Here is a 13,300-nt window from a genome sequence, read left to right on the forward strand (position 1 = left end):
CGTATTAGGAAGGAAGTGCTCTATTTCCTTCTTGCCATGACTTCAAAAAAACCACGAGAATCCAGCTGTGTTTGGGAGCTCAAATGACTCAGCACTCGCGTAGCCACACAGAACCACATGATCGTACTAGGAAGGAAGGACCGTTGAGTGAAGACCTTTTGATAGGCCAGGCAAAAAGGAAAGTGAACTTCGCTTTTGTGGTTACTGAACACAAGTTGGCGCTCCTGGAATCTGCCCGAGGTATGGAGTCTAAATCCTATAACCAGAACTTAGATGACTTTAACACTGTTGGGTTTCGTAATGCACTGTAGTTCTGTCGAGATGACTTACTCGAAATGTGATCTGTGGCACATGAAAGCCACTGCTTCTGTTCGTCTGTGAGTTTAATTGGCTGCCTGAAATGGTGCAAATTTTTACGTATACACAGATGTTGATCTTCCCGAGGTATGTGCGTTTTCAAAATTAGAAAAGATTACCCTAGTCACGAGATCAGTGGTGCTCACGCAACAGTTTTACTGACCTAGGTTTCTTCTATCCCGGATCTAGCTGAATGTCAACGTATTCTGTTTCAAAACGAATTGGTTTGAAACGCTAAGAGTTGTATTTACGAACATTGGATATGATAAGAGCATAATTTATCATTTTCTAGTTAGTTATTTCGCTTATCCCTGTAGCCTGTCCACGAAGCCAAATCAAATACTCTGGATGTGTCAACGGACTTGTTCACATCACTCTGAGACTTCATCTTGTAACAGACTGTCAGTGTCACACGAGGATTCGGAGGTTGGTAACAAAATGTTCCAGGCTTCCAGTTAACCCTGCATTGGTGCATGGTCCAGTCTCTTCAAACAAAAACATGGCTGTGACGTCACAGGCAGCTAAATCACCCGTCAAAGGGCATGCTCAATTGGTTCTACCCGTGTACCAGATTGCCGACTGCATTGACCTGCTGCCGGTCAAACAGTGTACTACACTTGAACATCCACCTCATCAAGTTTGTGAGAAACCCGGTCAAATACGAGATCTTCTGTGCCGACGAACATGCAAGCAATGTACAAGTAAGTACTCTAATAGGTAACTAATTTTGTCCCAAGCAATCGATCAGATCTCTCTGACCATCTCCGTTATGAGGAGCGAGTTTGGAATTGGAACTGCCAAGCCTGAAAGTAACAATTTGATTCAAGGGAATACTGGTGAAAGGAAGAAAGCCGTTCGCCAAGAAGTCGCTTATTGGCAAACACCAACTAAACAGTTACAAACTATTGGACAGGACACAAACTTCTCATATGCACGTTGTTTTTTAGAGCTGAACATCCTCGCGCGTCTTCTTGAACTTTCGTGGATATTCATTGATCGACATTGTAAACAACGCCGCAAAGCAGTTCCACAAGTTCCATTAGATGCGAGGCAGAGTTTCGAGAAAACCACATGCTACTCACATGTCTAATCAGTAACATCCGCCGATACACTGGTAGCACAGTTTCTAATGGTGTCCAGCTCAGTGAACAAACCAATGGCCTCACGGCGTCCCGTACACAACCGCTCAATCTTCGCTACGGTGGGCCCACACTAACTTAATTGATACAGTTTGACCACAGTTGACCAGTTTTAGTCAAACAGAGTGACCGTCTGAATCATTGATACGGGTTTTTTCCTGAGTGTTTGAGCAATCAAAGGAAAACTGAAAATGGGTAGGTACTCCATCGAAGGTTTGGTGCTTTTGCCGAAATAATCAACTGACCAGCCACTTGTCGCAGGTTCGAATCGCTCCGGTGTTTCGAGTTGTCACAGTGTCTTCGTCATCCATGAACGAGTACAAACAGAACCGTTCATGGTGCATCGGGGAGAATCCACTGAAAATATCCACGTTGGTGATATTATTATATAATTGTTACTTTGTAGTTGGGCCTTGATGAGCAAGACGTTGGGAAGGAATGTCTTACCAGTAGAAACAAGTTTTCAAAACACATGTTGACAGATTATCTTTCTTGGCTCTTTCTTGACAAAACCTAAGTTTAAACCCATAGCTTTTCGTGAACGAAACAAAATAAGGTGAAAACTCCTTCAAGGATAGTGAAATGAAAGGATTGATTGTTGATCTGATTGATTGACTGTTGATCTGTCCGTCGAGCTTGGCAATTGACTTGCAAACGTTTCGTCACCGTGCGAGGAGACACCGTCAGTGTGCGGTTGTGCACAGATCAACATCCAATAAACTCACCCGAGCTACCAATATTTCGACACATTACCGAACTGAAAGGATGCATCCGGCATCTCAAGTCTGTCGCGGCTTCAAAACTACTTGCAGTTTTGTGATATATGCACTGCTGATGATTACCAATACAGATAAAGCAGACCTGCAATGTTTCTAGGCTTTTCACTGTATATTGGCTCCACTTATAAGACAAAATCCCAGTTGAAAGTTCCAAGATTCACCACATTCTACCATATCATCATCTTGTGGGCTTTACCACTATCGAACATCATTGTGTGTTCTCCTTGCTTTCTTTCAGCTTGTCCACTGGACCAGACCAAGTTCAGTGTTGTCCTTGGTCAACTAACAGATGCCTGCATTGTGTCCGATAAACGTTACGAACGAATGTTCTTCATACGTGCCTTGGTCAAGCGAGGTGATTTAGCAGCGTGTAAACTGGCCTGTGCACAAACACCTGAATGCTCCAGTATTGATTACTATGTGCCGCGCGATGACCAGGCCGACCGACCTAAATGCATTCTCAACCGTGTTGATCCACCTACCCTGATGAAACGTTTGGATCCTGGGACAGTAAGAATTGGCTCTACGGTGCAGGATTTGGAGGGCTGGAATGCAAGAAAATGTATTTTATTCCGAAAAACTTGCGCAACAGGTCAGTGAATCACATTTACTCGCACCCACTGTTCATGTTGGCCATTGATCAGACTCCCTTGGCGTCACCAAAGCATTTATTATGGGAATGTCGTCTTTGTCTGTAAGCGAACACCAGTTACTGTTAGTTTCACTAAGTGTACAAATGCGACTGCTAAGCGTAACATTGTACCTCACTTCCAATATCCCGCCAGAATGTCCGAAACCACAAACGATAGATTTATCGAAGTGCGAATGCCATCAGTTCCGTCCCAGTTATCAAGTGGATCCAACTGAAGATCAGCTCAAACCCGTCACTCACTGTGCAAAACAGGTTCGTGTACGGTACTTCACACAAACTTCGTCTGGGAGATGCGTGGCCAAAGAGTGGATTGGAATGATTCCGTGTGTTGTGGGAACAAGCACTGTGCTCGATGGTCCACACGTGAATTGCTTGGACACAAAACCACCCTTATGGTGCCAGTCCGTGATCACACAAAATCCACACTTGTGCAGAGATATCAGTATGAAAAAGGTACGTTCGTTTACTGTATACTACAAATGTTCTGCTTGTCAAGGTAACACACGAGTTCCTGTCAGGAGAATCATTCATGACTCTCACCCTGATTGACACAGTGTGTAATTAACCTTATTGCTGTCACAAACGAACGAATAAGAGAGGCAAGTAAACGGTCTTTGTGAGTGCCATTCAACTTGTATTAAGTAGAAGATCCATGCCACAACAGCTATTATCCTCGGTAATCAATACGGTACACTCACTCCCTTAGAACAGTGCTGAAAAATGGCCCTAATAAGAATGAATACAAATTTCATCTCTTTGCGGAGAGTTTTTTGTCCCGGTTCAGTTTACTCTGATGTACTTACTGTAGCAGATGAACTAGGAAAATTGATGAATGTATGTTGATGAATATATATATATATATATATATGTGAATACATAACTCTATCTCATTTAAAGCTGACTTGCCGCGGGCCCTACTTTATTGAACAAGCTGAGAATTAAACCAAATAGTTTGTATTTGATTTCATATAAACTCCTCAACTTTCATTCGCATATTTTCGGACGGATTTTGCTACCGAATCGTCCGCTTATATGCCCATACCCTTTTTCTGACCCGCAAAAAAATGCGTATTTAGACAACATAGTCACAAAATCTCATGATAATAACTAGATATATATCACCATTTTGATGTTCGGTCTCCTCAGATCTATAAAATCACGTGAAACGTCACTGGTTTATCAAGGCTGTCTGGTTAATTGATCGAAAGAACGACTAGCGAAAGCAGGAAATGAATGAAGTGAATGAAGAATAAACTGTTGCCCGGTCTGAGCACCACATGCGTTCCTTGTAAGTGAACCAGGAGAGTTCGAAACAAGCATTGGGGAAGTTCCGTACTGTTGAGAGTTGTGTGGCACATTCATTCGGATTCCTACTTAAGTCCATTCAAATCCCTCTAGTTTTTTATCATTATGGGATAGGTTGGATCACGTATGCTTAGGATAATGTGTCACGGCAAAGAATAGTTATGCTTTCAACATTTTGCTAACTATCTACCTCTGAATGTTTCGGCGATTCCCAGTAATTTTTTGCTTTTCATCGCCATCTTGAACATCATGTTTCACGCGTATATCGCGGGACCGATTACTGTAGACTCAACAGCAATCTCCATTTCATAAGTGAGACATCCTCAACTGGCTGATGCAAATGCTAGAAAGAAAAATGAGAACTTCGCGTTTTGTGATAGGTAACACTTTAGCTTGACGATCATTGATCCAGATGAAACTTCTCAGTTCACGGAAGGTTTACTCCGCACGGCGTATTACAACTTATGGATGTTTGATCAGGAAAGTAATCTGGCAACTCATCCAACAGCGAGATGTTGAGCGTCACTGCTTTTCTAGTCTCACTTATGATACATTGAAATCAAATTAACCACAGTGATAATCGGCCGTTTGTAATGTTCCTCGATCGAGGCACTGCACGATAGGATGTGGTGTTATTGCCGACTTTTCGACTGCTATGGCCACGAGTTTTTCTGGAAGCCCCAATAAGTCACCGCATGGGGTCGAAAATGATCGGAGATGCCGAGGCTAATTTCATTCTAGACTGCTCCAGACTCAGTGGGCGCAAAGCTGAGTCACTAAGTTCCGGGAGGTACCGTCGTAAACTAGTATGTGTATTCACTCCACGTGCATTCATACTTCACCAACATAGGAGGATTTTGTGAGTCATATTCTGATTTAAAGTAAATCAATCTTGAATTATTCTCGCCATGACAAATTTGACTCCTTGGTGTCAAACGGTTTTTTACATTCCGCTGCGGTAGTGATTGGTTTTTAGTAGCCATGATCAGCAAAGCGGCGTGAAACTGTTTCACCTTTACTGGGGCTCTTTAACTGCGTGCAGTTGAGTTGAAGTCAGTGAAGAATGGACGATTTATCACTGTAATTTCCGCTTCAGATTTCAGAAAGCTGGCATTGCGTGGCCATCGACTTCTCGAAATTTTTTCATAACCTTTCTGTTCATAGACTAAGGACGGTCGCCTTCTTTGTGTTCGACCAAAACCCAACCACGCAGTTTTTACCATTCTTTTAATAATTCTGATAAACCCTTTTGACACAGATGTGCACCAAGTCATGCGGATTGTGTCACTGTCGTGGAAGCCACATGATTCGAGGACGATGTGATCGCACCGGGCACACCTTGGAAATCAAAATTGTCTACCGTGAGCATCCATTACACAAGTTGTGCATCACGGAGATGATGAAACGGAGGACTGTCTGTGAATGTAAGTGCTCACAAAAACAGCCGCAGTGCCAACTTGGGTCAGTCATTTTCTAAGCCGATAACCACTGATCTGTTTGAGACAAGCTACCTCATATAGGCCTATCTCACCGCATTAGACAGAACGCTACTGTTTTGTACATATAACTGGAAAAGCTGTATCGATTAGAAAAGCGATTCAGCTGAATAGATTGTGTAAAACAATCGACACACATGACAATAAGCGTTATTGATTGGCTCCAAGGAATAATTGAAAATGGGATTTATTGATTAATGAACAATGATCAACTGAGCAGTGTCAACAAAACAGTGGCGGGTTTTGACAGTTCTTTCTGCTCAAGAACGTAACTGCTGCATCCAGAAATCTCTAGACTGATATTAGGAAGAGTTTATGTGAATTTTACAGGCGAGTACTCATGGTACAAGAAGAGACCACTTTTTCATATCGATTTCATCGTTTCAGATTGTCCGGTTGGCAAATTCAGTGTAGTACACGAGTGCGACGAGAAATCAGGTACTCGCCACATCACACACGTTCGAGCTCGACTTACTGACGGCCAGGCACCAGCAACAAAAGAGGAAAGCTGCGTTTTCGATGTGGATCACGAGAAAGCCAGTTGTTCCAACTGTCTGGCTCCACAGTCCGATAGACAATCTATCACTGCGTGCATGCCAGTTCCTCACGGTTTGGGTCAAGCCAAAATCAAGTTGATTACTGAATACATGGTGAATGTACACGGATGTTGTCGTGTTCGGAGGTGAGAAACCAGCTCAAAGACGTTGCTTGTCAAACGCTTTAGGATTATTTGTCACGGCTTTCTTCAAGACCGAGGGCCGCCTCAAGGACCGAGTGCCTTGGGGCAAACCACTTCTTGTCCATTTTTCTCAACTGAATAACACTCGACTCATTTAAATTGTTGTTGTTACTACTTGCCAGCTGTCTCGCTTATCAGGTGACGAACTGCATACATGGTTGTAGTCTAACCACAGTCACATATTCAGACTCAGCTGCATTCTAACTTCACTCTGATTCCTGCATTTCGAGCAAACAGGTGATGAGATAAACTATCTTCAGTATCGCCCCAAAGCCCTCATACACCCAATGGTGCTGCTCACTTTCACTTTTTTAAACTAATGGATGATTTCTTGTATTGATTCTTACTGTTTGTTCGCTTGACCTTTGACTGTGAGGTCGAATGGCAGAGTAATTATGCAAATGAATTGTTTCGGGTATAACCAAGGAAAGCAGTGCACCGAGTCACATCAAGAATCACTTCCCATCCAAAACCAAATTAGTTTGCAAATGAGTGTATATTCGCTAATTTCGTGCAATTTGGTTTCAAGTAGAACATAAGGTTGACGGGAACTGTGCCTACCTGATGAGTCTCAAAGAGGCGAAACCGGTCGTGGGCTGTCGACGGATTTTCAGCAACCTTATGAGTAGTGCATTACAAAAACATATATGTATCTCGATATCTCGAATATCGTAACGACTGAAACATGAAGTGACCTGGTGCAGCACATTCAGTTGCCTGGAAACATCACAAATGAGAGATTCAGCTGCGTTCTGGGTGAGTCTCTCGCAAAACTAAATTTGTTTGCAAATGAGTGTATATTCGTTCATTCCCATCCTATTCGCCTCCAGCGATTGGACCTTGCAACTGCCCCGAGTTTTTGGGTTTAAGGTTGTCACTGGGTTGAAGTTTGACGAACCTGGTAATCGTTTTCTCATGGCTAGCTCGTCACTCTGAACTGAAGACCCTCTAGCTATAAATCGAAGGTTTTTCAAGATATTTTCAGATTACATGGCTACAAAAACATGAGTGCAGTCTGGCACCAACTCAAAGTGCACTGACTTGACAATACCGGTTCAAAGGTAATATTCAGATGGACACAATCCTATGCATCAGTTTAATCCATAAATTTATCGGCCATGAACCATGTCTCATAGATGCATTGATTCCAGCTGCTGCAGTTTTGATCACCGGAAAGTGTCGCAAATACAGCATTGGAGGCTTGTGAAGATGGGCAGCTACGCATTAAAGTCGATAGCTTAGATGCACGAGCGTCACTTACTGGGCGACCTGGTCATGTCCACCAGTGTCATTGACCATCCAGGGAGGTGGCAGTTTTCGACCAGATCGGTTCGTGTCTTCACACTTGGTTGCCATATACTGTTCACCTGTCGCTTCCATTCAGCACAGGGCTCGGTGAAAAGAACTCTGCGAGGCAGATGGTCCTTTGACATGAGAAATACATGTCCTATACAAACATTTGAGAACTGCTTGTGCTTAGTTTTTATCAACCCGCTGGTTAAATAGAGCTAGTGCTCGTAAACAGCTGATGATACGTTTTGTTTCAAAGGGCACACCTGGTGGTTGAGAAATATATTTATCCTTTTGGGGTAGAAGAGTATGTGAATAGCGAGCAGTATACTATCGAACCACATTCAACCGGATTTGGGCATTTTTCCTGCAGTTCTTTTGAGAATTGGTTCCACTATGAGGGAGTTGTAACGCGATTTGGATGACTTCAGGTGAAAACTGAGAGGAATCATTCCTTTAACATAGTGATTTATATATTTTTGCTGAGGACAAAACGCTGCTTATTTCTTTCCGTGAACATTCCGTCGGTGTGTATAATTCTCTTTTTTTTGCAAAGATGTTCGGGAAGATAAGCTTGCTTTTACTACTTTTCGCACGTGCCAAAACCTATTTCCTTTCTATTTCAAGGGCGGAACGCTCGTTTTATTGTGACGGCTGTCCACCGGTAGAAGTTGAAACCAGCCCGTGCTCCAATGGACAAAGACTTCGTCATATCATTTTTTATACGCGTCCTACTGTGATACATGCAAAGCATCCTTCGGATTGTATACGTCGAGTAATCACACGAAAGGAACACTGCATACCGGTGCCACATTCACACCCAAGTAAGTGCGCGCATTCGTTCTGGAGGCTCGTTTGAGAAAACCTCTTCCCTTGTCTGTACATCCCCAAACATCTTCATTTTTTTCATCCCTCAATCTTACTCGGATCCACCTGACAATCTGATGTTGAGCCACTCCTAATGAAGGACTGTTTTCATATAGGGAACTCAGGGTAAAAAACTCCCAGAACTTTTAAAACGCAGGTAGCAAACAAGCCCGTTTAAGATTTGTATTCGCCACCATTGCTGCACTTGACTTAGGATGCGTGATCAGTTTTAATCAGTCAACCACGCAGCGAAGGCGTTCAGGAGGGGGACGCGTGCCCATGTGGCTGTTCAAGGATGAAGTACGGTGTCTGTAATTCTCCATAACTAACCATCTTTTTGCTTTTGGCCACATCCCGAACCTGACTACAGCTTTTAGGCCACAGAAATTTGGAGGCCCTTGGAGGTACACCAGTTTGCCCCGCCTTTCCGCAAATGCTGAATGCTCTATTAAATGATAAAACATTTCCATCCATTAGTCTGAGCTCGTGTCATATTGCACAACTCTTTTCGTGTTTCTATAAGTTGAGCTGTCTAAACTAGGTTTGTGTTAATATAAGACCTTCTACTGAGGAGTTCGCGGTATCTTACACCTGTAGTGCACTGTTTTTGATCGATTCTACTCACGTGTCCTTGGTGGAGCACGATGATGATGACTGACATAATTACGATTAGTATTGGCATCCGCGCTGCTCCTCCCACGTAAAATGACCTTCACCACATACGTTCCCGCTAATTTACCCGTACATATATAATATGTATATGTATATATACATTCACAGACTCGGGCTTACAGTAGTAGAATTAGAGGGCCAGCTACCATTCACTTACCCAAGCCGCGATAGGGAGTTAAATTAATGGGCTCTATCTGAAGTTTCTAGTTGAAGAACCGTGAGATATTAGGGCTGAGATTCGGAGTTTATGACCACGAGGTCATAGTTCACACATCTCTTGCATGGTGGGGAACCATCCTGGAATTCCAGTGTATCATACGACCACATATGCCGGTGAACACCAGAACGGTTCGATCCAGATTCGGGTCCCAAATTTGAACTTTCTACTCCGTTCCTGTGGCTTGCCAGCTAAGCGAAATGCCCTATCACAGGAATGGCAGAGGTCGTTCGTGCAGTAGGTTCAATAAGATGGAGCTATTCTTACGTCTTTCCATAGCCTTACACCCCTGGTCAGTGACTCTATTTGAAGTTTAACCACGTTGGCCTTGCCCAGACACTGTTATCAACTGACCGGGCCGGAACCCACCGCTATTTGGGGTACTGTCCCCGCTTGTTCGTGCCCACTTATCCGCTCATTTACAGTCAATCTCTAAAGTAGATCATTTTTTTTAAAGCAAACTACTCAAAAGGTGGCTGAATATTCTTCGACAAACCACGACCGGTTTCGCCCTTCTTGGGGCTCATCAGATAGGCGCAGTCCACGAGTTTCCGTCAACCTTATGTTCTAATTGAACCCAAATTGGACTGCTTTGGAGAAATACACTCATTTGCAAATCAATTTGGTTTTCACGAGAGACTCAACTGAATCTCTCATTCTTCTATCCTTACCCTATGGACACTTTGCAATTTCGGGTTCATCGTATATCTGGGTTCCGGATACCAAGTACCCTAATTCAAGGGGTTGATATCTTCCTAGGCGGGCACGAAATACTGCATTTCCTCAAAATAAGACCTGCGAACCAGCAACCAATATTTGTTCACCAAGCAGCTTTTGTCATGAAGCACTAATTTGGAAAACGAGTTATCAAGATTGCCTATCCAGATTGCCTGAGTGAATGTCTGGAGGTGTAGGCACCTCGGAATGATTGTGGTAAGCTAGCCTTAAGTCCCTTCCCCGTCCACCTTTACTCTTTTCTTTACAATGAGGCTTTCAAAGAAATCATGGTTGTACGGAAGTGAAGCATCAGTGTTGAACACCGATGTCATGCTGTCGATGATAATGATGAGTTATCAAAGAGGAAGCCTGTAGAATTGTGGTAAAGACATCCACATACTCAGACAAACAATTAAAAGATGACGATCGTAACTTGTTTGGAGATTCCGTAGAAAGGCGAGAGCATACTCAGGCAGTTGAGATGCACCGGGGACGCTCAAGCTGAACACGTGCCTGTTTTCTCGCCAACCTTCAAAACAGTTGTGAATTATGGAGCACTTTCAAGTTCAAGGCTTGCTGTAATGTCCACACCGGTTCTCTCCGCCAAGACTTTTGATTGGCCACAAATGTCCACAAAGCAGCATAGATCGAGTTTAGGGTTCACCATATTGAAACTTGTCCTAATATAAGCTGACCTTCGCTGTCAGGCTTTGTCTGGTTATCAGTAAAAATGCTCACCTTCGAAATTGACCTCTTGGGATCAAAAATTTTTTGAAAACATAAACCGGTGTGTATTGCCAACTAATAGTCCGCCTAGATTATCAATTAGCCGACCGACAAGCGGAAAAAGCTAGCAGTCTTGCATGAAGAACATAGTTGCCTCTTCCGGATACCGTATACAGGCACCACACGCGAGCGAATCTGAGGTCTTGAAATTTGCATTCATGACTCCAGTGGTGATTGAATTCCAAAGATACCTGCGCACAATAACCTACGGTCTACCGTGTATGGGCGTCAGACTGGATAACACCGGTCCGTTGACTTCAAAATACAACCATACTCTCATTTGCCACAGAGTCGCTGATTTGAAATTCGTGCGTTCGGCATTTCATACATTCAACATAGCATTTTTAATGCCAATTTGTAACTTGTGGTGTATATACTAAGCAGTTGGGCCTATTTCTTACCGATGGCCCTCCGTGTTCAGCCGTCATTCAGGCAACTGGTAATACATGCAGTCCGGGTGAATCAATATCTGTCGTGTACCTGTCTTGGTGTTTTCTACTCACGAATCTATTGAAGGACACCAACAACTTGGGCAAAATGATAACGGACTATCTCCAATAATCCTGCGTAGTTCCAAACCATTCCACCGGAGAAAGTGGTTATGACGAACAGTGTACAATGTAGTTGGCACTTAGTTGGCCTACTCACTGGAGATACTGTGCCAAGTAAACTCTCTCCTTTTGGAACATTGATGCTTTCTGAGCTCGTGTGGTCTATGATTCGTTGCTTTTAGCCAAGCGACTTTCCGACACACTTGCATTGATCTATCATACTTAGCAGTTTGTGTTAACAACCTTCGAGCACCACTGCATCCACCAAGTTCATCGTTCCACCTCGAAACTATCATCAAACCTGACGTTTAAATTGGCGTTGAACTTATGACCATCAAAGGTGGTTTAAATCGCTGCATACCATGTTTTCTGTTTTACTGAGTTGTAGACCGAATTCCATGAGTCATACGACCCAGAATTAAGACAGACTTAACTGGAAAGAACATCTCTAAAATCGATCTATATTTTTATCGGCGCCTGCTTGGTACTCTCTCTGTTCACCCACCGCATTGATCACGTTGCCTCGCTTGATCATTCTCATGGAGTAACTGCATAATTAAACGCGAGGTCACCGTGACGGTTACCTTTGATCGGCTTGTAGAGTCGTAAGGATTGAAGTTTTTACACTTCTTCCGTCGAGTCTCATAGGACCGTCGGTTCTTTCTGAGGACGAGTGACTTTTCCTGTTGTTTTTTTGTCCCACCCATAGATGATTGCTTTGATCAACTTTCTGCGGTCGACTGCCACTCCTTAGTGAGGACGGGACGTTGCGATGAGAACTCCAAAGTTGCCGGAAAACTGTGTGCCAAAACCTGTGGATTTTGTGGTTAGTTTTGATTAATAAAAGACGCAAATTCGTAGCAAAACTTTTCACTCTTTTGGATTTTCGGGCTGGACTTTCAGTTCACCATCAATAGCAAATCCACTTAAATAAGCAGTCTTCCAACGTGTCCTTATTTTTTCAGAGGGAATGATCTTACCAGAGCTAAAATGTTCAGCTTCATTGTTCGGAAAGCATTTTCTAGAACGCAACAAGAGACTCCCTAGGAAGAGTTATTATAACCCGGTGAAAAACGCTTTGTGTAACCTAAACGTGATCAGGTGGAAGATTGCCACACCTTGTCTGTAAACTGCACTGAATCAGCAGTGCATTGTAAAGGTGCATTGCCGGAGACGCATTCAAGCTTGTTGATGCCAGAAGCGGAATCAACGAGACAAACCCAGTCGGTTCGGTCCAGTGTGACACTGATCCCCTACTTCAAAAGTTGGAGACTAGTTCCAGCAACTTGTTTCCGTACCATTTAAATTCCACCAGGAACTTTGGTGTCTTCATTCTATGTGACGTTCGTTTCTCGTGGCTCTCTGTCGTGCGTGAGTCTGAATAGAGGACCAAGCCCCTTGGCCACTTCCCGGTTGCGTGGATGATCCTGTAACCGCTACCTGTAATGCTTAGGATGGGTGGGTCGGAGGGAATTAGGTTATATGGAGTGAAGTGTTCAACCGTCATGCCACTAGCATGCGGAGTTGAGGTGTGTACGGTTTTGATATTGATTTCAAGGAATAACAAACATAATCGATTTTTCCTGTAATTATGGGGGATATACTCAAATTTCTGGGTATATCTTTCAGAGATGTTAAACAGTAAGTCATTGTGAGGGTTTTTGATAGATTATATTCGATTGTTTAGGTGAACATACGATATCAGTGGGAACAGAACATACAATTAGCCCAAC

General features: G+C 43.3%; 1 protein-coding gene across 1 annotated transcript in view; it reads left to right on the forward strand.

The window, feature by feature from the left end:
• The window catches only part of T265_07887 (hypothetical protein), a gene marked incomplete at both ends in the record, with an annotated part of 195,892 nt that extends 183,476 nt beyond the window's left edge, over positions 1-12,416 (forward strand). The window contains 7 exons of the mRNA XM_009173537.1: positions 675-1,058; positions 2,514-2,867; positions 3,061-3,380; positions 5,491-5,656; positions 6,116-6,410; positions 8,385-8,581; positions 12,277-12,416. The remainder of the gene's footprint in view (positions 1-674; positions 1,059-2,513; positions 2,868-3,060; positions 3,381-5,490; positions 5,657-6,115; positions 6,411-8,384; positions 8,582-12,276) is intronic.
• Between the last annotated feature and the right edge of the window lie 884 nt (positions 12,417-13,300).

Source organism: Opisthorchis viverrini (assembly GCF_000715545.1).
Source record: "Opisthorchis viverrini unplaced genomic scaffold opera_v5_191, whole genome shotgun sequence".
Taxonomy (NCBI): Eukaryota; Metazoa; Platyhelminthes; class Trematoda; order Opisthorchiida; family Opisthorchiidae; genus Opisthorchis; species Opisthorchis viverrini.